Source organism: Lithobates pipiens, unplaced genomic scaffold (genome assembly GCF_037356315.1).
Source record: "Lithobates pipiens isolate NorthernLeopardFrog02 unplaced genomic scaffold, aLitPip1_a1.2 Scaffold_61, whole genome shotgun sequence".
Taxonomy (NCBI): Eukaryota; Metazoa; Chordata; class Amphibia; order Anura; family Ranidae; genus Lithobates; species Lithobates pipiens.
In genome coordinates, this window is record NW_027507883.1 from 2,411,763 (window position 1) to 2,435,407 (window position 23,645).

The 23,645-nt window shown below is 46.4% G+C and overlaps 3 pseudogenes; all 3 read right to left on the reverse strand.

Moving 5' to 3' along the window:
* Positions 1-8,581: 8,581 nt before the first annotated feature.
* LOC143958670 (5S ribosomal RNA) lies at positions 8,582-8,700 on the reverse strand (annotated as a pseudogene).
* Positions 8,701-8,803: 103 nt separating this feature from the next.
* Positions 8,804-8,922, reverse strand: LOC143958371 (5S ribosomal RNA; annotated as a pseudogene).
* A 4,130-nt stretch (positions 8,923-13,052) lies between these two features.
* On the reverse strand, positions 13,053-13,171 carry LOC143958723 (5S ribosomal RNA; annotated as a pseudogene).
* Between the last annotated feature and the right edge of the window lie 10,474 nt (positions 13,172-23,645).

The window sequence follows — 23,645 nt, forward strand, 5'->3', positions numbered from 1 at the left end:
ATGTTATCCTTGTCTGTCATCCTTATCCGTATCGGTCAGAGGGCTCTACACCATAAATAATATTTTTAGTTATTATATATAAGATACTATATAGGTGATTTGGCCGTATGCACTCTCTTTGGGCACTCTGAAGCCTCTTGACAAAGGCCAAGATGGTCACCTTGGGAAACAAGCTAAAAAAAACAGGTCAAAGCCAACAACATAAAAAGAAGCCTACGGCATCCAGTATTCCCAGGCGATCTCCCAATCAAGACACTAACCAGGGTGGGCGTGACCTAGGCATGAAGGAGTGAGGACGCTCTTTTCCGGAGCTCCCGGTCCGTGACCCCTCCACACCCCTTTACCACAGTCTGGTCGCATATTTCGGCATCGCCGACATCCCCGCGCTTCGGCGGAACACAGCCAGCCGAGCGGGGTCCGCCGCTGCTGCCATGGACAGGTACTTGGTCCCGCTGCAGCCTCCGGCCTCCACGCCGGATCCAGCCAAGATGGCGCCCGCGGCCTCCGGCGCTCCAGGACACGCAGTACAGAGGGAAGGTGAGCAGACTGCTATGCAGGGACACAACATGCCCCCGTTCTCCCCGCCTAGTGACTTGTCCCCGTGTCTCCCCCGCTCACTGTCCATGGCCTCGCTTGACAGCCCGGACCATAGCGGCCTGCCACCCTGGTTCCCTCACAACTCCCAACTGTCCCAGAGACCCTCCCACAGTGGAAGCCTCATCCCAGGACCGAATGGCCAGGCTGCTCTTACCTCAGACACACAGGGGGACCCACCGCTGCCACCAGCACCGGCATTATTGGGGGACAAGGCCATCCTAGCTTTACTCCAAAACCTTCCCACTAAAGCAGACTTTAGCTGTATGGCAGCCAGGATTGAAACGACCTTGCGACATGAAATCGCAGGGGTCAAACGTGACGTGTCGGCTACGAACGAGCGGGTGACCACCCTGGCATCGGATGTGACCTCCCTGACCACTGATGTTTCTGGCCTGCAAGCCGCACATGATACCCTTGCTGAAAGAGTCACACAGTTGCAACTCCTAGTGGATGACCTTGAGAATCGCAACCGCAGACGCAACATCAGGATCAGAGACTTGCCCGAAGCCGCTGGCCAGGCAGACCTCAAAGCCACAGTTACAGCTATATTTAACGCCTGTCTGGACCGCGCTGCTGACACAGTAATAGCCATTGATAGAGTCCACAGGACCCTGGGCCCCAGGAGCCCCACAGAGAACCGGCCACGTGACGTTTTATGCTGTCTCCACAATTACTCAGTTAGGGAGGATGTCCTGCAAGCGGCGTGGCGCAAAGGCAGCATTGATTTTGACGGGGCCCAAGTCACCCTTCTGCCAGATGTATCCCGCAAGACCCTCCAGATGAGACGCTGTCTGCGACCCCTTCTGGAACACCTAACTGAACGGAGGATTCCATACAAGTGGGGCCATCCGTTTCACCTTATAGTGCGCAAAAATGGGAGGCCCCTTGCGCTACGACACCCTTCGGAGGTCCCGTCCTTTCTGGAGGCTTTGGGCCTGCCCTCGGTTCAGGTCCCCGACTGGTTGGCTCCTGTTGTCCCCCAGGGAGCAGTGGCCCCGACGAACAACCCCTCAACCAGGCAACAGAGAGTGAGACGCCACAGTCGATCCCAACATCAGAGATCGCAGGCCCCTCAAGATCGTGAACCCTGAGAGAGTACAGTAATTTTCCGTTATTCCTGTGTTATACCCTTTTTTTTTTGTTTTCTTTTTCTCTACCAACATAGACGGCTGGAGTATCCAGCTTTGTGTTGTTTACCATGCCACGGGCCATTGTTCCCAGCGCCCCAGCTAGGGGAGAGGAAGGACATTGGAAGAACAGAGTTGGACACTGCGCTTCCTGGACGAAGCCCTGAGTTATTGGCGGTACTGTTCACCATTCTCGTTACTGTTTATCTACAGGTGCCCTAGTCTCGGCGCTCTTTGTGTTTTTGGACTGCCTGGTGGTGCCCCCGGGTGCCCCTGGGCGGCGTTCCTGCTCCCTCCCCCTCTCCTCCTCCCCCCCCCCCCTTTTTTTCCTTTTTTTTTTTTTCTGGGGGGGGGGGGGGAGGGGTGGGTGCCTGGGTGGTATAAAGTTATCTATACTCTGTGTTGAAAAGTTTAATATGTTGGTCTAATTATGCACTGTTCTACTGTTGTTAACTGCCCGATACCTGCTGCAGTGATGTTCTATAATGCGTTTGATGTCGTAGTTAAGATGCCAAAGAAGCTCCGTGCACGCCCGATTGCGACTGCATGGACCATGGGATGCTGGAGGGGTACTGCACCGACGAGTTCCTCCCTCTGCAGTGCCTTACCTCTTCCCCCACTAGGCCCCTCTGCCCTAACCGGCAGGTTCTCTCCGATAGGAGCTTTAGCAATTCCCCGATCTATCCCCACCCCTCCTACCCTCCTCCTCCCTACTAACTCCGGACCTTCTCCGCTTCGTTACTGCTTTTCCTTTTTCTCCTCCTCTTCCTCTGTGCTTGAACTCTATATCTACTACTGACTCTGGTGGGGACCGCCGGCCGGGTACCACTGCCGTCATGGCCCTGAAGCTGGTTTCCTGTAATGTGAAAGGGCTGAATGTACCTGAAAAAAGGTCCAGCTGCCTAACAGAATTGTGGCGGATGAAGCCCCAAATAGTTTTCCTCCAGGAGACCCATTTCAGGACAGACCAAATACCACGGCTTTATAGTAAGCACTTCCCCCTGGCCCACCACAGCACGTCCCCTACTTCCAAATCGAGAGGAGTGTGTGTTCTTCTTGCTAAAAACTTGCCGTGGCGCCTGTTAGCTGTCCAAGCCGATAGTGAAGGGAGATATCTCTTCATTAAGGGAACTCTCCACTCGCAAACTTTTACTCTTGCCAACCTATACATGCCGAATGTGGACCAGCTGCCGGCCTTAGAAGCATCCTTGGATGCCCTGGCTGCATTCTCGGAGGGTACTTTGATCATTGGGGGGGACTTTAACCTCACCTTGGACCCCCGCAGAGACTCATCATCGGGCACCTTTGCGATTTCTGCGAGAACGCGTTCACACATAAGAGACCTGCTACACTCCCACCGACTGATCGATGTGTGGCGTACGCTTCACCCACAGGATAGGGACTATACGTTCTTTTCCACCGCTCGTGGTTCTTACTCACGTATAGATATGTTTTTAGTCGCCCACAATGCTATCCCGGCGGTCACAGACGCTCAGATAGGCCACATAGCCCTGTCTGACCATGCCCCGATTTCTTTGATGCTGAAGCTACAACAGGAGTCGCGTGGTCAGTCCTGGTGGAGACTGAACGAGTCTCTCCTGAAGGACCCTGAGACCCACGCAGACCTGCTTAGGGAATTAGAAAGTTACTTTGATCATAACCGTGATTCTGTTTCCAACCCCCTCATGTTATGGGCGGCTCATAAATGCTACATTAGGGGCATTCTTATTAAACATGGTCATAGACTCAAAGTGGCCAAAACTGAGGCTCTCTCCAAACTTATTGCCAAGTTGCATGCGTGTGAACAACGACACAAATCCCAGCCGACTGCTGCGCTGGAGGTGGAGGTGAGAGATCTTAGAGAACAAATCAGAGATTTCTCTCTCTTTCAGGCTAGAACCAGACTCATGTGGGTCCGCAGGACGTATTATGAATATGGAGTCAAGTGTAGTAGGTCCCTAGCGAACTCCCTGCGTGCCCAACGCAACGCGTCCTTCATTCCAACCATAACCTCCCCTTCGGGTGCCAAACTTCATGATTCACGGGAGATAGCGGAGTGTTTCCGATCTTTCTATGAAGCCCTTTATAACTTGCACCCCCGGGACTCAGGAGACGCCCTCCAGGCCGGCACAGCGGCCATTGACGAGTACCTAGCTTCGGCAAACCTCCCGTCGCTGGTTCCCCCGGACCCACATCTGATTTTCCAATTGAATTTCCAGCCGCTTCTAAAAAATTTTGCCGTAGATCTAGAGAGGTGGTCAAAGTTGGCGACCTCTTGGTTTGGGAGATGCAATGTGCTCAAAATGAATGTAATGCCCAGACTCTTGTACCTATTACAAGCCTTACCGATAAAAATCCCCCAATCATTTTTTAAAGCCATGCGCTCCATCTTTATTCGATACGTATGGCAGGGCAGGCCTCCAAGACTCAGCCGAACATTACTGCTCAGATCAAAAGACAAGGGAGGGATTGGCCTCCCAGATCCGGCATGGTACTATACGGCGGTGCACATGAACAGAGTAGTTGACTGGTGCAGACACCTGAAGGATAAGCTGTGGGTTCGTCTGGAGCGTGAATCCGTACCATTTCCAGGTTTGCCCTGGAGTGGACCGGGCTGGTCGGGAGCGACGCAGGCACACCCACTCATTGAGCCAATGTTACAAGAGCTAGACAGATATTTTACCCTGATGGGCGTGCCCAGTTTCCCTTCGCCCATGACTCCTATTATTGGACACCCACGCTTTGAACCCGGCATGACGGAAAAGTCTTTCCGCCTCGACCCTGACCGGGACCTTGTGCGGGCCTCTTCTTTTCTTGGCCCTAGGACGTGGACAGCGGTCTCCACTATGTACGAGGCGTTAGCAACCACGGCCCTGGGACAGTGGAAGCTTGCCCAACTCTCCCACTTCTTGAAATCTTTGCCAAACAGTGGCGAATTCCGCAGACCCCTAACATCGTTTGAGGAGGTATGCTCAGGAGAGGAACCGACCCGAGGGTCTCTTTCCCTGTCATATCGCATCCTACTGGACCAACTCTCCCAGGGTAACCTGGTGTTCGTGGAAAAATGGGAGCGAGACCTGCATGTCCGGCTCTCGCCAGACCAGAAGAACCGCGTGCTTCTTTTTGCGCACAAGTCATCCCTATGTAGTAAATACCAGGAAATAGCTTATAAAATTTTGACCCGATGGTACAGGACCCCCACTGTCCTGGCGGCTATGTTTCCCGGTCACAGCCCTTTGTGCTGGAGATGCGGTGAACAAGCCGGCACGTTACTACATATCTTCTGGGAATGCCCTCAACTGGCCCATTTCTGGAGACAGGTTCTCAATATCATTTTTGACCTCACGGCTATTGATCTCCAGAACAACGCAGCTGCGATCTTCCTCAATCTGACCCCACTCTCGAGCAAGAAGTACCATAAATCTCTCTTAAAACATCTTCTGAGTGGGGCCAAGGCATGTATACCTAGCATGTGGAAACAGCAGGCCGCTCCACTGGTGTCTCACTGGTTTGCAAGAGTTTGCGAAATCTACCGTATGGAACAGCTCACATCAGCGTTAGGCGACAGGGAGGAAGAGCACACTGCTCGTTGGTTGTCTTGGAGCCTGTTCAGGTTTTCCGACGCATACAGATCCTATCTGTAGGCTCTGGCACGTGTATAGAGGGAAGGGTCCGGTCGCGGGAACCCATCGGAGTCCTCTTTCTTTCTCTCCCTTCTCGTATACCACCCTGGTTCACTCTCTCCCCCGTCTGCCTCGTAGCACTGTTAGCCCCCTATAACTTTCATTCTTTCTACCCCCATACCCTTCTCCTGCCCATTTGCTCCCCCCTCTTTCCCTACCCCCTAACTCCCAAGTATAATTAAAATACATGGTGATTGCAAGGATCTTTTCGTTTTGTTCCCTCGATTTCCCAGCCAGGGGTTGGCGGCCCTCGGGGTGGTCCCGGCTGAGCTCTTTGACCAGTAGAATGAAGGTGACCGATGTTAGAGGCCCCTCAGTTTGGGCCTTGAGGGGGATCGCCCCGGGGACTGCCCTGGTTTATAAGTAGACACTGGGGTGCCAGATCATTAGAGTGGGATAATGTGGTGGCCTAGCCACGGCTGGGGCTGCTGCTGACATAAGTTGTTAGGTTTCCCCCGGTCCCCCACAAAGTATTAACTATGTATTTTTGTTAACCTGGAAAACTGAGGGATCTATGTCTTTTACAGTTTGTCTCTGTATTACCTGCAATCCGTAAATAAAGAATAAAAAAAAAAAAAAGTCACTAACCAGACCAGATCCTTCTATGGCACCTGGTCTTCCCAGGGAGTCTCCCATCCAGGTACTAACCAGACCTGACGCTGCTTAGCCTCTGAAATCAGACGACATCGGGTGCTTTCAGGTTGATGTGGCCGTAAGCGTTCTCTTCAAGACACGCCCAACCCTCTTGACAAACGCCAAGATGGTCGCCTTGAGAAACAAGCAAAAAAAACAGGTCAAAGCCAACAACATAAAAAGAAGCCTATGGGCTTACAGCGGACCTTAAAAGATGGGACCCACTAGCTCTGTCATGGTTCGGACGCTGTAATGTGTTGAAGATGAACACGATGCCACGACTTCTGTATCTACTACAAGCCTTACCTATCAAAATACCCCAGACTTTCTTTCATGCGGTTCGCTCAATCTTTATCAAGTTCCTCTGGCGCGGAAAACATATGCGTATTGGTAGGGCAATGCTATTGCGACCGAAATTGCGGGGAGGTATTGGCTTCCCGGACCCTGCTCTATATTACACAGCGACGCACATGACACCGGTGGTTGACTGGTGCCGGTGTTCTGCCATATATTGTCCGGTCATGATATAGTGTCCGCGCCGTACTGCGCATGCACAGTACGGAGCAGACGAAGCTTCGGAAAATCTCCAAAGCTGAACGCCGCCTGCGCGGTGAGTGGAGGTGGTAGCCCCACCATCCAAGCGGACATAGGGTTGTGAATATTAGAGGGTCCCTTGCAGGCGAGCTTCGCTCGCCACGCTTCGGGCTTTGCCTCGCTGCGCTCGGCTCTTTTATATTCTTACTCTATGTCCACTTGGATAGTGGGGATAGAACCTGGACTCAGTGCGCAGGCGCCGTTCATGCTCGGCAATTTTCGGAATGCGCAGTACACAGCGGACACTATCCGATGGGGGACCATATGTGATAAGACACCGGCATGGGGAACTGAAGCTATGGGTCAAGCTAGAGCAGGAGATGGCGCGGGTTCCACTGGCTGGTCTGCCTTGGGCGGGGAGGCCATTGGAGCCCTGTGTGACTACTCACCCGTTAATTGGCCCCTCGCTCGCCGAGATGGATAGTTTTTTTCACCTTTCCCACCTGACTAACTTCCCTTCTCCTATGACCCCAATTATTGGACATCCTAGATTCCCTCCGGGCCTGTCTGACCAGGCCTTTACCAGGCAAGCCCCGAAAGGGCTTCTGAGAGCAGCCCTATTTCTTGGACCCACGGGCTTGATTCCCATGGGGACCATACTGCTAGAGCAAGTACCTGTTGCATTGGATAGCTGGAGAGCTAGACAGCTAATCCATTTCCTCGGATCACTACCTAACCATTCGTTCTTCTCTAGACAATTCCACCCCTTCGAGGAACTTTGCCTGGATGATGGCCCAGTTCGTGGTTCCCTCTCTAGGTCCTACCAAATCCTGACAGACGCACAATCCTCCACGGATCCACCCTTCCTAGCTAAATGGAAAAGGGACTTACAAACTACATTCTCCAAACCACAGAAGGACAGAATACTCTTTTTCGCCCAAAAGTCGTCACTCTGCAGTAAATGTCAGGAGATCTCATATAAGCTGATCACACGCTGGTATCGTACACCGGTGGTGTTGGCCAAAATATTCCCCGGTCAATCTGACCGCTGCTGTCGCTGTGGACCAAATGTGGCACCATTCTCCACATTTTCTGGGAAAGCCCTAAATTACAAACATTCTGGCAGCCTGTCCTGAGACTCATCCACAAGTTCACAGACATTTCCTTAGCCAATGATCCCGCAGCAGTTCTTCTCAATCTAACTCCTATGTCGAGAAAGCGTTATCATAAGTCCTTACTTAAACATCTCCTCAATGCAGCTAGGGCCTGCATCCCAAGTCAGTGGAAAGAGCAATCTGCTCCAATGGTGACCCAGTGGTTCACAAGGGTAAATGATATTGAACGAATGGAAGACCTGACTGCCACAAATGAGGGATAAAACGGAGGAGCATGGGAACAGATGGTTCTACTGGACCCAGTTTCGCTTTTCGGAAGAATACCTCCGCGAGACATAGTAAGCTCATGGTGATCGTTGGAGATCGCTGTTCCAAACGTTGGACAGCTGATGAGCTGGTGAGCCGAGGGCGTCTCTTGCTCCCTGGGAGGGGACCCCATCCTATCCACTCTACCCACGACACCCCCTTACCCCTTCTTTTCCTTTTCTGCCATTTCCTTCCCCAATCTTCTCTTTCCCCTTCTCCCTCCTTTCAGTTCTACTATTTCCCTTCTTAACTCAAAAAAGGGAAAAGAAAATGGTATGTTCCGACCCCATTTGACTACTACACAATACTCTTCCCCTATCTATGGATATCTAAACTCTTCGAGGGTAGCAGGGCTAGTATCAATAATATTTTAAGTGGTAGAGGATCCCAACGAGATGGAGCTTTAATCTCATCTTGATATGACCGCAAAGCTGTACACGTGCTATTTTCCTCAGACGTCTTACCATTGGCTCTGATATCCATGCAATATGATCATTTGTTTGTAACTATTTGTATCACACATTCTGTGAAGTTGCCTTTGCATTGTATGTCGCATACTACTAAATAAAAAAACAAAAAAAACAGAAGCCTATGGCACCTGGTATTCCCAGGCGGTCTCCCATCCAGGTACTAACCAGGCCCGACACTGTTTAGCATCCGAGATCAGACGAGATTGGGCTCTTTCAGGGTGATGCTGCTGTAAGCGATCTCTTTGGGCACTCTCAACCCTCTTGACAAATGCCAAGATGGTCACCTTGGGAAACAAGCAAAAAAAAGAAAACGAATCAACGCCAACAACATAAAAAGAAGCCTACAATAACTGGTAATCCCAGGTGGTCTCCCATCCAGGTACTAACCAGGCCCGACTCTTCTTAGCCTCCAAGATCAGATGAGATTGGGTGCTTTCAGAGTGATGTGGCCATAGGCAATCTCTTCAGGCACTCTCAACCCTCTTGACAAACACCAAGATGGTCACTTTGGGAAATAAGCGAAAAAAAAACAGGTCAACGCCAACAACATAAAAAGAAGTCTACGACACCTGGTATTCCCAGGCGGTCTCCCATCCAGGTACTAACAAGGCCCGACTCTATTAGCCTCCAACATCAAACGAGATCGGGTGCTTTCAGGGTGATGTGCCCGTAGGCAATCTCTTCAGGCACTTTCAACCCTCTTGACAAACGCCAAGATGGTCACCTTGGCACTTTATGCAGGCCACCCTGGAACATATAGGTCTTGGCCCCAACATGATGAGCTGGGTAATGTCGCTTTACTCCACGCCATCGGCAGCGGTACGGGTGACCGAGTGGTGCTCGGACTCTTTCCCCATCACTAATGGGACGAGGCAGGGGTGGTCTCTGTCTCCCCTAATTTTAATTCTGACACTGGAATCACTTATGTGTCACGTTTGGAATGACCCGAATATTACTGGCATATCCAAACCCTCGGCACACCACAAAATTGCGGCGTACGCTGACGATCTAATTTTTTCCGTCTCCAATCCACACATTTTGCTTCCCAAAATACTTGCGTCTCTACAGCGACACGGCAGCCTATCAAACTATAAAAACAATTGCGCCAAGTCGGCTGTATTGAATATATCGGTCCCGGATGGTGAGGCCAAGAGGCTCCGCACCTCTTTTCCATTCTACTGGGCTGAAAAATCTATACGTTAACATCGCAGCGGATTTAGCGCAATTGTACCTGCTTAATTTTGTCCCTCTCCTGGATAGACTGAAATCTGATTTGGGAAACTGGCATGCTTTAACACTGACCTGGTTCGGGCGCTGTAATGCATTCAAAATGATGGCCCTCCCTCGGATCTTATACATGTTCCAGACATTACCGATCCGGTTACCCCCAATTTTTTTCAGACAACTGCAGGTGCTGCTCCGGGACTTTATTTGGGCGCGCAAACTGCCCAAAGCCCGTTTGCAATTGCTTGCCAGACCAAAGGACAAGGGGGGTCTGGGTCTCCCAGATCTCAGACAATACTACAGAGTGACTCTGCTAGAGAGAGTCGTTGATTGGCATTGTAATGGCCCACACAAGCAGTGGGTGGAGATGGAGATTGAGGATGGATCCATTCCCCTATTGACCTCCCCGTGGCTCCTGTCCTCCCTACCAAAAGACCTCAGAGGTCACCCCGTAGTGGGAGCTAGGTTGGCTGTTGTGCGGAGGTTGTTCCGCTGCACACACATTGCTCCCCTGCCATCACCAATGACTCCGGTTATAGGTAATCCAGACTTCCCACCGGGATTTACCAACAAGAAACTGCGACAGTTGACAGTGGTGGGGAAACAGCATCTGGGAGAGGTGTGGCCCACGGGAGGGCTCCCGACCACGCAAACTGTCGCCGAGCTTTCTGACCCTCCGCTTGACTTGTTTAGTGCTTATAAACTTTGTCACTTTCTTCTGGCCATACAAAGGGCCCCCTACACTCCTAGAGACCTGACACCCTATGAATCCATCTGTCACAAAAGGGAACCTGTGCGACACACCCTCTCCCTCCTGTACAAACTATTGAGTAGTCAGGAGGAGGAGTCGACCCCCACCATTTATCCACAAATGGGAGAGGGACTTAGGCATCACATTTACCCCACAACAGATAGGGAAGATCCTGACCTTAGTACATAAAGCTTCCATCGCAAACCAATATCAAGATACAAGATAGTCTCACGCTGGTATAGAGTCCCATACCTTCTGAATAAAATGGATAGATCGATCCCGGATGTTTGTTGGAGGTGAAATTCAGATATGGGGACCATGGGACACCTTTTCTGGGCATGCCCGACCTTGAGGAACTTTTGGGTTCCCAGTAGCGTGCCTTCTACACTTGACCGAACAGCCTGTTCGAAAATACAAAAAAACCCTCACAATGCAACTCCTGAATGCTGCCCGGGCCTGCATTTCCGCACTGTGGAGGCAGCCTCAGCCCCCATTCAAGGTGCTGTGGTATTCCAAAGTCAATCATATTCTCCGGATGGAAGAATTGACCGCCACCCTTCACAACACTGAAGAGGCATTTAGTGTTACATGGAGGCCCTGGAGGTATTTCACTGGTACTCGAGACTACATTCGGGAGGTGAGCAGTGCCTCCGTCCCAGAAAACGACTGAACATCTAACGTTTACCTACGTAGGCCATGTCTGCCCTGGGTGGCATTCCCCCCCTCCTTTTTGTCTTTATTTTTCTTTTTTTCCCCGTCGCCATCCCCCCACCTCCTCTCTCTCCGTCTTTGCACTCTCTTCTTCCCCCGTCCTCCCTTTTGACTATGCCTTGTCTCCTTACTAGCCTTCGGGACCCAGAAGAACCCCAGGGTTCTGGACATGACCGGCTCATATTTTACTCTAGTTCACGTAGGTCATGATAAGCTGGCTCGCTGTGGTCCCAGTTGTTCTCCATGATTACATTTGTCCGAACGGAGCTGCACTAGTTATACTGTACTACATGTCGGAGGTGGGGTTTCTCTATTTTCTGCATGAAACTGTAGGACTCCCCTCTGAGAACCCAGAAATATTTGGCTGCCTATTTTTTGTTAGCATGTAATTGTGACCCTGGGTCATGCTGTATGGTTGACTGTTATATTTATGTTGTTCTACTTAATAAAAGAATAATAAAAATAAAAAAATAAGTCAATGCCAACAACTTAAAACTAAAGCCTATGGCATCGAGAAATCCCAGGCGGTCTCCCATCCAGGTACTAACCATGTCCCAACCCTGCTTAGCCTCTGAGATCAAATGCACGCTCAACCCTCTTGACAAACGCCAAGATGGCCACTTTGGGAAACAAACAAAAAAAACAAGTCAACGCCAACAACATAAAAATAAGCCTGCGGCATCTGGAAAACCCAGGAGGTCTCTCATCCAGGTACAAACCAGGCCCAACCCTGCTTAGCCTCTGAGACCAAACAAGATTGGGCGCTTTCAGGGTGTTGTGCCCGTAGGCAATTTCTTTGTGCACTCTCAACCCTCTTGACAAATGCCAAGATGGTCACCTTGGGAAACAAGGGAAAAAAAACAGGTCAAAGCCAACAACATAAAAAGAATCCTACGGCATCCGGAATTCCCAGGCGATCTCCCAATCAAGACACTAACCAGGCCAGATCCTTCTATGTCACCTGGTCTTCCCAGGCAGTCTCCCGTCCAGGTACTAACCAGGCCTGATGCTGCTAAGCCTCTGAAATCAGACAAGATCGGGTGCTTTTAGGGTGATGTGGCCGTAAGCGTTCTCTTCAAGACACGCCCAACCCTCTTGACAAACGCCAAGATGGTCGCCTTGAGAAACAAGCGAAAAAAACAGTTCAAACCAACAACAAAAAAAGAAGCCTATGGCACCTGGTATTTCCAGGCAGTCTCCCATCCAGGTACTAACCAGGCCCGACACTGTTTAGCCTCTGAGATCAGATGAGATTGGGCGCTTTCAGGTTGATGGGGCCGTAGATGATCTCTTTGGGCACTCTCAACCCTCTTGTTGGGCACCTGGTATTCACAGATGGTCTCCCATACAGGTATTAACCAGGCCGTACACTGCTAGGCCTCTGAGATCAGATGAGATTGTGCGCTTTCAGGGTGATGTGGCCATAGGTGTTCTATTTAGACACTCTCAACCCTCTTGACAAATACCAAGATGGTTATCTTGGGAAACAAGTGAAAAAAAAAAGGTCAACGCCAACAACATAGACCCTGGCGGTCTCCCATCTGACCCAGACCCTGCTTAGCCTCTGAGATCGGGCGCTTTCAGGGTGATGTGACCTCAGGCGAACGCTTTGGGACATACTCAAAACTCTTGACTGATGCTAAAATGGTCACCTTGGGAAACAAGCGAAAGAAAAACAGGTCAAAGCCAACAATATAAAAAGATTCCTACGGCACCTTTAATACTATCTAGGCCGGACCCTGCTTAGCCTCTGAGATCAGATGAGATCGGGCGCTTTCAGGGGGATGTGGCCGTAGGAGATTTCTTTGGGCTCTCTCAGCCCTCTTGACAAATGCCAAGATGATCACCTTGGGAAACAAGCGGAAAAAAAAACCCATGTCAACGCCAACAACATAAAAAGAATCCTACGGCACCTGGTATTCCCAGTTGGTCTCCCATCCAGTTACTAATCAGGCCCGACAATGCTTAGCCTCCGAGATCAGACAAGATCAGGCACTTTCAAGGTGATGGGGCCATAGGCGATCTCTTCGGGCACTCTCAACCATCTTGACAAACGCCAACATGGTCATCTTGGGAAACAAGCGAAAAAAACCAAGTCATTGCCAACATTGGAGGCTAAGCAGAGTTGGGCAATCAGTTTCCTTGCCTGAAATAGGCATCTCAGAACTGCCATCTGGCTACTTCCCGAGTTTCCAACTCCTTCAACTAATCCCAGGAGACAATACTTCGCCCCCTTCCTGGTGGAGGTTCCAACCAACCGATCAATGGTTCCTGTCACCTCTGTCCAGTAGCGGATCAACTTCGGGCATCTCCAAAACATGTGCATCATGTCTCCCCCCATGTTCCCGCACCGGGGGCAACTTGCGTCCGGCCGTTCGGCCAAACTGAAAAAGTTTACGAGGAGCATAATAGGTTCTATATAATAAGAACAGATGTGACATCCTGTGTGAGGAGAGCCACAATTCACCACAGGCAGGATTCCTGTGGCCAATTATAGCTCAGGGGGGTTTAGTACACACCCCACACTATATAAGGCCGCCAGCACGGCGGCCTTGTATAGTGTGTTGCGGTGGTCAGGGAAAGAGGACGATAGGCAGGGACAGTGTCTTTACTGCTTGGGAACCTAGCACTGTTACAGTGGGTGTTATGTGCCTCCTGCACAGTACACACCTGAAGCTACACTTTATTACTGGTGTTCAATTTCTGCAATACATGCATCTGCAGTGCAGAAGTTAGAGTCGGTGTTGTGTGCCTCCTGCACAGTATACACCTTATTGCTGGTGTTCTGTTTCTGTAATACAGGAACCTAGCACTGTTACAGTGCTAGGGTGTACAGAGAAGCTGGTATATATAGAAGACTACAGCATACAGAAGAAAGGCTAGTGAATACAGAATACAGGTTTCGTGTATGTAGATAGGCTTGAGTATACAGAGATGCTAGAGTAAACAGTGAGGCTGGGGTACACAGAGAGGCTAGTTTAAAGACAAATACAAAGATGTTAGTGTATATAGAGAGGTTAGTGTATAGAGAGAGTCGAGTGTATACAGAAAGGACAGTGCATATAGAGAAGCTAGTGTATACAGAAAGGGTATACATGAAAGCTGACATTCTATACAGAAGACTGGGTAGTGTATACAGAGAGACTAGTGGGTACAGAAGACAGGCTGGTGTATTCTAGCTAGTTTTTACAGTCTAGTGTATACAGAAGACAGGCTGTGGTATACAGAGAGTTTAGTGTATTCAGAGAGTCTAGTGTATACAGTCGGCGAGTGTATACATAAGACTGGCTAGTTTACACAGTGTTTACAGAGATGCAAGGGTGTACAGAGAAGCTGGTATATATAGAAGACTACAGCATACAGAAGAAAGGCTAGTTAATACACAATACAGAAGACTCGTGTATGTAGATAGGCTTGAGTATACAGAGATGCTAGAGTAAACAGTGAGGCTGGGGTACACAGAGAGGCTAATTTAAAGAGAGATATACAAAGATGTTAGTGTATATAGAGAGGTTAATGTATAGAGAGGGTCGAGAGTATACAGAAAGGACAGTGCATATAGAGAAACTAGTGTATACAGAAGACAGGCTTGGGTATACATCAAATCTGACAGTGTATACAGAAGACTGGGTAGTGCATACAGAGAGTCTATTGGGTAAAGAAGACAGGCTGGTGTATTCTAGCTAGTTTTTACAGTCTAATGTATACAGAAGACAGGCTGTGGTATACTGAGGGTTTAGTGTATTCAGAGAGTCTAGTGTACAGAGATGCAAGGGTGTACAGAGAAGCGAGAAGCTAGTATATATAAGGCTAGTGAATACAGGCTAGTGAATACAGAATACAGACTCGTGTACGCAGATAGGCTTGAGTATACAGAGATGCTAGAGTAAACAATGAGGCTGGGGTACACAGAGAGGCTAATTTAAAGAGAGGCTAGTATATACAAAGATGTTAGTGTATATAGAGAGGTTAGTGTATAGAGAGAATCGAGTGTATACAGATAGGACAGTGCATATAGAGAGACTAGTGTATACAGAAGACAGGCTTGGGTATACATCCAAGCTGACAGTGTATACAGAAGACTGGGTGGTGTATACAGAGATTCTAGTGGGTACAGAAGACAGGCTGGTGTATTCTAGCTAGTGTTTACAGTCTAGTGTATACAGAAGACAGGCTGTGGTATACAGAGGGTTTAGTGTATTACAGAGATGCAAGGGTGTACAGAGAAGCTAGTATATATAGAAGACTACAGCATACAGAAGAAAGGCTAGTGAATACAGAATAAAGGCTGGCTTCTATGGAGAGGCTACCACTACGGAGATGCAGAACACTATCTAGGGTATATAGAGAGGCTAGATTATACAGAGAGGCTAGTGCATAGAGAGAAGCTATTGTATATAGAAGCCTGGTTAGTGTATACAGAGAAGCTAGTGTGTACAGAAGAAAGGCTAGACAGGCTATAAAGAGAGACAAGTTTTTACAGAAGACAGTTTGGGGTATACAGAGATGCTAGTTTATACAGAGAGACTAAAGTATACAGAAGACGGGCTAGTGTATTCAGAACATAGGCTAGTGTATATCGAAGACAGGCTATTGTATGCAGAAGACCGGCTAGTGTAAACATGCTGGTGTATATAGAGAAGGCTAGTGAATTTAGAGGGTATGCTAAGTGATAACAGAAGACAATCTGGGCTATACAGAGACATTTCATCATTTCATCTAGCTCACATCTCTAATGGAGTTTGTCTCATTGCCATGTTATGCCTTTTCATTCTTATGCTAAATATAGATCACTACACGATTTTAATCATCCACATCAAGCATGCAATAAAACTATCATACATCAAAATAAACCATGTACTCTTTTGCTCTATTTTGCATATTTGTAACGGGACTGTGAGTATGTGACAGTCCTGACACACCATCCTGACTTATTTTTCTATATTTCTTATTAGAAATGGAGAGTACTATCTCAAAATCCGCTTAAATCTTTTCACTTCGATGAGTTCTACCGCTAATTGTACCTTAATGCAAAATGTTCACAAAACCATCCATTTGCTACCAGACATGCTGCACATACTAAGAGTAATGTAAATATCGCTCTCTAGCGATGTAAACAGTTTTATTGCTTTTCTGACATTGACCGAGTATCTCTGACATTAACTGAGTATCTCTCTGCACTTGGATCTTAATAATAATAATAATAATAATAATAGGATTGTGTAATGCAAACATCAACTAGTCTAATATAAGCTTTCTCATTGGTACCGGCATATCCTTTAAATTTAGACTAACGCAACTATTTCTCGGCCATTTTCAAGCTAAGCTTTCAATCTCTTACCTTTGAACAGCGATACTTCCTCCCTACAATATTAAGCCATTTAAATGTCCTATTGGTCGCCTATATTATACAACTCTCTGAAAACCCTATATGTAGAGAATAAAACTAGTCTTACATCTAAATAAAACAGTTTTATTGCTCAACCAAGTATCAGCTGTCATGACAAATAAAGTTTCCACTGTTTGACTCTATTTTCTGTATTACTTCTTTTTCTCCACCTTATCTGTCACAGTTAAAACACAGTGACAAAACATTTCTTTTTACCGCAGCAAAATGTGAGAAAAGCAGTGTAAGCCGTCTTTCTGCCATATGCAACCATCTCTCGCTACCTCTATGCAATAGGATTCTCTTTCCAGTGGAAACGGAAAACAGTCAGTGTAAGCCGTCTTCGTGCGTAACAAAATTAATGGAACGATTTACACGTTGGAATTTGCAAACTACGTCAATTTACTCTTAAATAATGTACCTTTGCATTTATCCCTTGACTTTGCAACTTATCCCTTGATCCTTTTTGTGTGTTCACTTTATCTCGACCTATATATACTGCCTCAATATTTTCCTAATTGGTTTTGCTATACTTATTATTATTATATTATAGAGATTACTAACTCTAAATCATTGTAAACCTAACCATAGTTATAATGTCTACAGCTAATTTTACGTTAAAGCAAAATTAAGAGTAATGCAACCATCTCTCGCTACCTCTATGCAATAGGATTCTCTTTCCAGTGGAAACGGAAAACAGTCAGTGTAAGCCGTCTTCTTGATTTACACGTTGGAATTTGCAAGCTACGTCAATTTACTGATAAATAGAGTACCTTTGCATTTATCCCTTGACTTTGCTACTATCCCTTGATCCCTTTTGTGTATTCACTATATCTCGACCTATACATACTGCCTCAAAATATTCCTAATTTGTTTTGCTATACTTATTATTATTATTTTATAGAGATTACTATCTCTAAATCATTGTAACAAGTTATAATGTCTACAGCTAATTTTACGTTAAAGCAAAAGTCACACAAAACCATCTTTTTAAAACCTTTTACACACTGCACATTAAGATTAATGCAACCATCTCTCGCTACCTCTATGCAATTGGATTCTCTTTCTGACTCTATTTTGTGTATTACTTCTTCTCCACATTAACTGTCACACTGATAACCAAATGGTAACACATAACACTTGCAACACATTTTTTAACAGCGGCAAAATGTGAGAAAATCAGTGGGACGGTTTTACTTGATTGAGAAGTGGTTGCAGTAGCAAAGCATAACAATACAGTTTGATTACATTAATAACACATAATGCAACTATTTTACATTCATTTTACATTCACATCATGCATACATCCTAATGTAAGCTGCCTATCACTATTAATGTTCATGGTTACTGATACATTATGCCGATGACCAGTGGAAACGGAAAACAGTCAGTGTAAGCCGTCTTCGTGCGTAACATAATTAATGGAACGATTTACACGTTGGAATTTTCAAGCTACGTTAATTTACTCTATTGAACAATGTAAAGGTAAGCTAGATATTTTGTGTATTTCCACTTAAACTCGACCTGTATATACTGTCTCAATATTATCTTTTCTAATTTTGCTAAATTAGATTATAGAGTTTGCGATGTCTAAATCCAGGTTACCTACTCACCTTTATTACGTATACTGCTAATTTTAGGATAATACAAAACCATCTTATTGCTTCTTTACACGCTGCACATATTAAGAGTAATGCAATGCTACCGTGAACAGTTTAATTGCTCGTCTCACATTTAGCTGGTATCTCTCTGCTATAGGAAACTGAATTTGTACTAGAACGATCACTCATTTAATATCAGTCCACTCAGTGCTACCGGGATAACTTTTACATTTAGAGTAATGAAATGATTTCTCAGTCATTTTGGAGCTACTGCAACTAACGCTTCCGATCTCATTTCGACTGCAATACTTAATCTCTGCTATTGCAGAATATTTAGCTGCTTAGCTCACACTTTGCTGTACGTAGCCGTGGCGATTGGCATTTCAACTCTAATTCATATTCACATTTCTAATGCAGTTTGTCTTTTTGCCATGTCATCCTCTGTTAGTTATTATGCTTTCTCATCCTTGTGCTCCAATATTGGGGTATATTCACTACATGATTAAAGACACGTAATGAACTTGATTGATAAAAACCTACACACGTTGTTGCTGTTATTTCGTGTATTTTCACTTAAACCCGTTATAGTTATTTTGCTATATTTATTACTAGTATAAACAGATTGCTATCTCTAAATCCTGGTAAACCAGCTCACACTAAACCATCTAATTTCGACCTTACACGCAGCACATATTAACATATTAACATTTAGCCGGTATAGTGAAATAGTAAACGAAATGTGTAGATCACTCATCTAATATCGTCTTTTCAGTGCTGCCGGAACATATTTTAAATTTAGAGTAATGCAACGATTTCTCAGTTTTATGAAGCTACTGCAACTAACGCTTTGAATCTCTTTCCTGATAAATTACGCTCTGCAATATTAAGCCATGTAAATTGTCCTATTGGTCGGCTAACAATGCTATGTATAATAATACAAATCTTTTAAAAGCAATATCGTCTCACTGCAATACTTACACTCTGCATAATATATATGAATAATGCGAATAATGCTAATAATAAAGTCGTCTAAAACACGGCTATAAGTAGAGAATAAAACTATCTTAACATCAAAATAAACCATGTACTGCCAAACCAATAACGGCCAATTACTTAACGTCTATCAGTCAATGACTTAACAAAATAAACTTAGCACTCTTTTGCTCTATTTTGAATAGTTGTAGTTCTCCACATTAACTGTCACATTGATATCACCACTGACAATACACCACTTTTTAACAGCACCAAAATATGAAAAAAGCACTTTATATGTTTCAAAAGTAGTTGCATTAGCAAAAAATAAAGTCCTGTCTTCTTTACACGCTAGCTTTTCTGTATACATTATTCTGTCTTCTGTATACAGGTGCCCGTAATCTATATACACTAGCCTGCCTTCTTTTTACAATAGTCTCGGTGTCCCAGCCTCTCTGCATACACTAGCCTCACTGAATTCCCCAGACTGTCTTCTGTATACACAAGCCTATCTGTAAAAAAAATAGCCGGTCTTCTGCATACTCTAGCCTCTCTGTGTAACACAGTCTCTGGATTCCCTAGCCTACATCTCTGCATACCCAGGACCTTCCTCTGTATAATCTAGCCTATCTGTATACACTAGCCTGTCTTTTGTACAAATTAGCTACTCTGTAGCCGGTCTTCTGCATACACTAGCCTCACTGAATTCCCCAGACTGTCTTCTGTATACACAAGCCTATCTGTAAAAAAAAATAGCCGGTCTTCTGCATACTCTAGCCTCTCTGTGTAACACAGTCTCTCTCTGGATTCCCTAGCCTACATCTCTGCATACCCAGGACCTTCCTCTGTATAATCTAGCCTATCTGTATACACTAGCCTGTCTTTTGTACAAATTAGCTTCTCTGTAGCCGGTCTTCTGTGTATACACGATCCTCACTGTCTACTCTTAGTTGTCTTTTGTATACACTAGCATCTCTTTAAACATTAGCTCTCTGTATACCCAAGCCTCTCTGTATACACTAGTCCACCGGTATACACTAGCAAGTCTGCATACACTAGCCTCTCTTTGTAACTCAACTTCTCTCTCTGTATACCTTAGCCTCCATCTCTGCATACCCAGGACGTTCTTCTCTATAATCTAGCCTATTTGTATACACTAGCCTGTCTTTTGTACACATTAGCCTCTCTGTATAAACTAGCCGGTCCTCTGTATACACTAGTCCATCTGTATACACTAGCAAGTATGCGTACTCTAGCCTCTCTCTCTGTATAACTTAGCCTCCATCTCTGCATACCCAGGACGTTCTTCTGTATAATCTAGCCTATCTGTATAATCTAGCCTATCTGTATACACTAGCCATCCATCTCTGCATACCCTGGACGTTCTTCTGTATAATCTAGCCTATCTGTATAAACTAGCCTGTCTTTTGTACACATTAGCCTCTCTATATAAACTAGCCGGTCCTCTGTATACACTAGTCCATCTGTATACACTAGCAAGTCTGTGTAACCAAGCCTCTCTCTCTGCATACCCTAGCCTCCATCTCTTGCATAACCAGGACCTTCTTATGTATAATCTAGCCTATCTGTATACACTAGCCTGTCTTTTGTACACATTAGCCTCTCTGTATAAACTAGCCGGTCTACTGTATACACTAGTCCATCTGTATACACTAGCAAGTCTGCATACTCCTGCGTCTCTGTGTAACACAGTCTCTCTCTCTGTATACCCTAGCCTCCATCTCTGCATACCCATGACGTTTTTCTGTATAATCTAGCCTGTGTTTTGTACACTTTAGCCTCTCTGTATAAACTAGCCGGTCTTCTGCATACACGAGTCTCTCTTTATACCCTTGGATGTCTTTTGTATACACTAGCTGCTCTTTATACATTAGCTCTCTGTATACCCAAGCCTCTCTATACACTAGTCCGTCTGTATACACTAGCAAGTCTGCATACACCAGCCTCTCTGTGTAACCCAGCCTCTCTCTCTGCATACCCAAGATGTTCTTCTCTATAATCTAGCCTATTTGTATACACTAGCCTGTCTTTTGCACACATTAGCCTCCCTATATAAACTAGCCGGTCTTCTGTATACACTAGTCCGTCTGTATACACTAGCAAGTATGCATACTCTAGCCTCTCTCTCTGTATACCCTAGCCTCCATCTCTGCATACCCAGGACGTTCTTCTGTATAATCTAGCTTATCTGTATACACTAGTGTATACAGACAGACTAGTGTATACAGAGGACCGACTAATGTGTACAAAAGACAGGCTAATGTGTACAGATAGGCTAGATTATACAGAAGAACGTGCTGGGTATGCAGAGCGCTCAGCTTCAAGGTATGGCCAACGTGAGTAATATGAGGGACACTCCTCACCCCCGCCCCCACCTACCAGATCTGAGTTTCATCCCCTTGCCCTCTCTGCCCCGGTCATCTGGTGGCAGTTTTATGCACTCCCTGGCCCCCACCCATTCATAATCCTTACCGACCTTTCTTTCCGCTGCTCACAGGAACACACTGGATGACTTGTCTAATTAACCAACTTGTACAAGACACAGCTATCCTCCTGTCTGACACCGGTCCCCCTTGGAGGCTTTACCCCTCACTGTTTGGGTGGTCCCTGCCTCTCCCTGGATGCTCCACATACAGTGCCTACAAGTAGTATTCAACCCCCTGCAGATTTAGCAGGTTTACACATTCGGAATTAACTTGGCATTGTGACATTTGGACTGTAGATCAGCCTGGAAGTGTGAAATGCACTGCAGCAAAAAAGAATTTTATTTCTTTGTTTAATTTTTTTTTAAATAGTGAAAAGTTTATTCAGAGGGTCAATTATTATTCAACCCCTCAATTCAACAGAATTCTGTTTGGTTCCCCTAAAGTATTAAGAAGTAGTTCAGGCACAAAGAACAATGAGCTTCACATGTTTGGATTAATTATCTGTTTTTCCAGCCTTTTCTGACTATTTAAGACCCTCCCCAAACTTGTGAACAGCACTCATACATGGTCAACATGGGAAAGACAAAGGAGCATTCCAAGGCCATCAGAGACAAGATCGTGGAGGGTCACAAGGCTGGCAAGGGGTACAAAACCCTTTCCAAGGAGTTGGGCCTACCTGTCTCCACTGTTGGGAGCATCATCCGGAAGTGGAAGGCTTATGGAACTACTGTTAGCCTTCCACGGGCTGGACAGCCTTTGAAAGTTTCCTCCCGTGCCGAGGCCAGGCTTGTCCAAAGAGTCAAGGCTAACCCAAGGACAACAAGGAAGGAGCTCCGGGAAGATCTCATGGCAGTGGGGACATTGGTTTCAGTCAATACCATAAGTAACGTACTCCACCGCAATGGTCTCCGTTCCAGACGAGCCCGTAAGGTACCTTTACTTTCAAAGCGCCATGTCAAGGCTCGTCTACAGTTTGCTCATGATCACTTGGAGGACTCTGAGACAGACTGGTTCAAGGTTCTCTGGTCTGATGAGACCAAGATCGAGATCTTTGGTGCCAACCACACACGTGACGTTTGGAGACTGGATGGCACTGCATACAACCCAAAGAATACCATCCCTACAGTCAAGCATGGTGGTGGCAGCATCATGCTGTGGGGCTGCTTCTCAGCCAAGGGGCCTGGCCATCTGGTCCGCATCCATGGGAAGATGGATAGCACGGCCTACCTGGAGATTTTGGCCAAGAACCTCCGCTCCTCCATCAAGGACCTTAAGATGGGTCGTCATTTCATCTTCCAACAAGACAACGACTCAAAGCACACAGCCAAGAAAACCAAGGCCTGGTTCAAGAGGGAAAAAATCAAGGTGTTGCAGTGGCCTAGTCAGTCTCCTGACCTTAACCCAATTGAAAACTTGTGGAAGGAGCTCAAGATTAAAGTCCACATGAGACACCCAAAGAACCTAGATAACTTGGAGAAGATCTGCATGGAGGAGTGGGCCAAGATAACTCCAGAGACCTGTGCCGGCCTGATCAGGTCTTATAAAAGACGATTATTAGCTGTAATTGCAAACAAGGGTTATTCCACAAAATATTAAACATAGGGGTTGAATAATAATTGACCCACACTTTTATGTTTAAAATTTATTAAAATTTAACTGAGCAACATAACTTTTTGGTTTGTAAGATTTATGCATCTGTTAATAAATCCTGCTCTTGTTTAAAGTTTGAAGGCTCTAACTTATTTGCATCTTATCAAACCTGCTAAATCTGCAGGGGGTTGAATACTACTTGTAGTCACTGTATACCACAACGACATTGTCAGAGGGGCACCACTTGACAGGACACGGGGCTTTCATTCCGGTGGCATCTCCCATTGGAGGAAGGGATGATGGCCCCAACCCCTTGGCAGCAGGTTCTTTCATGTACAGACCAGGGCGGCTCATCTTCCCTTCTGGAGTCTTCACCTTAGATGGGGGAGTTGCACTTTGGGGGGTCTGAGTGATACCTAATGCGCTGTACTGGAAGGGCTTGACATTCCCGCATATGTGTCCCCTCCCCCTGGATGCGCCCCTTGTCCCCCCCTCTGG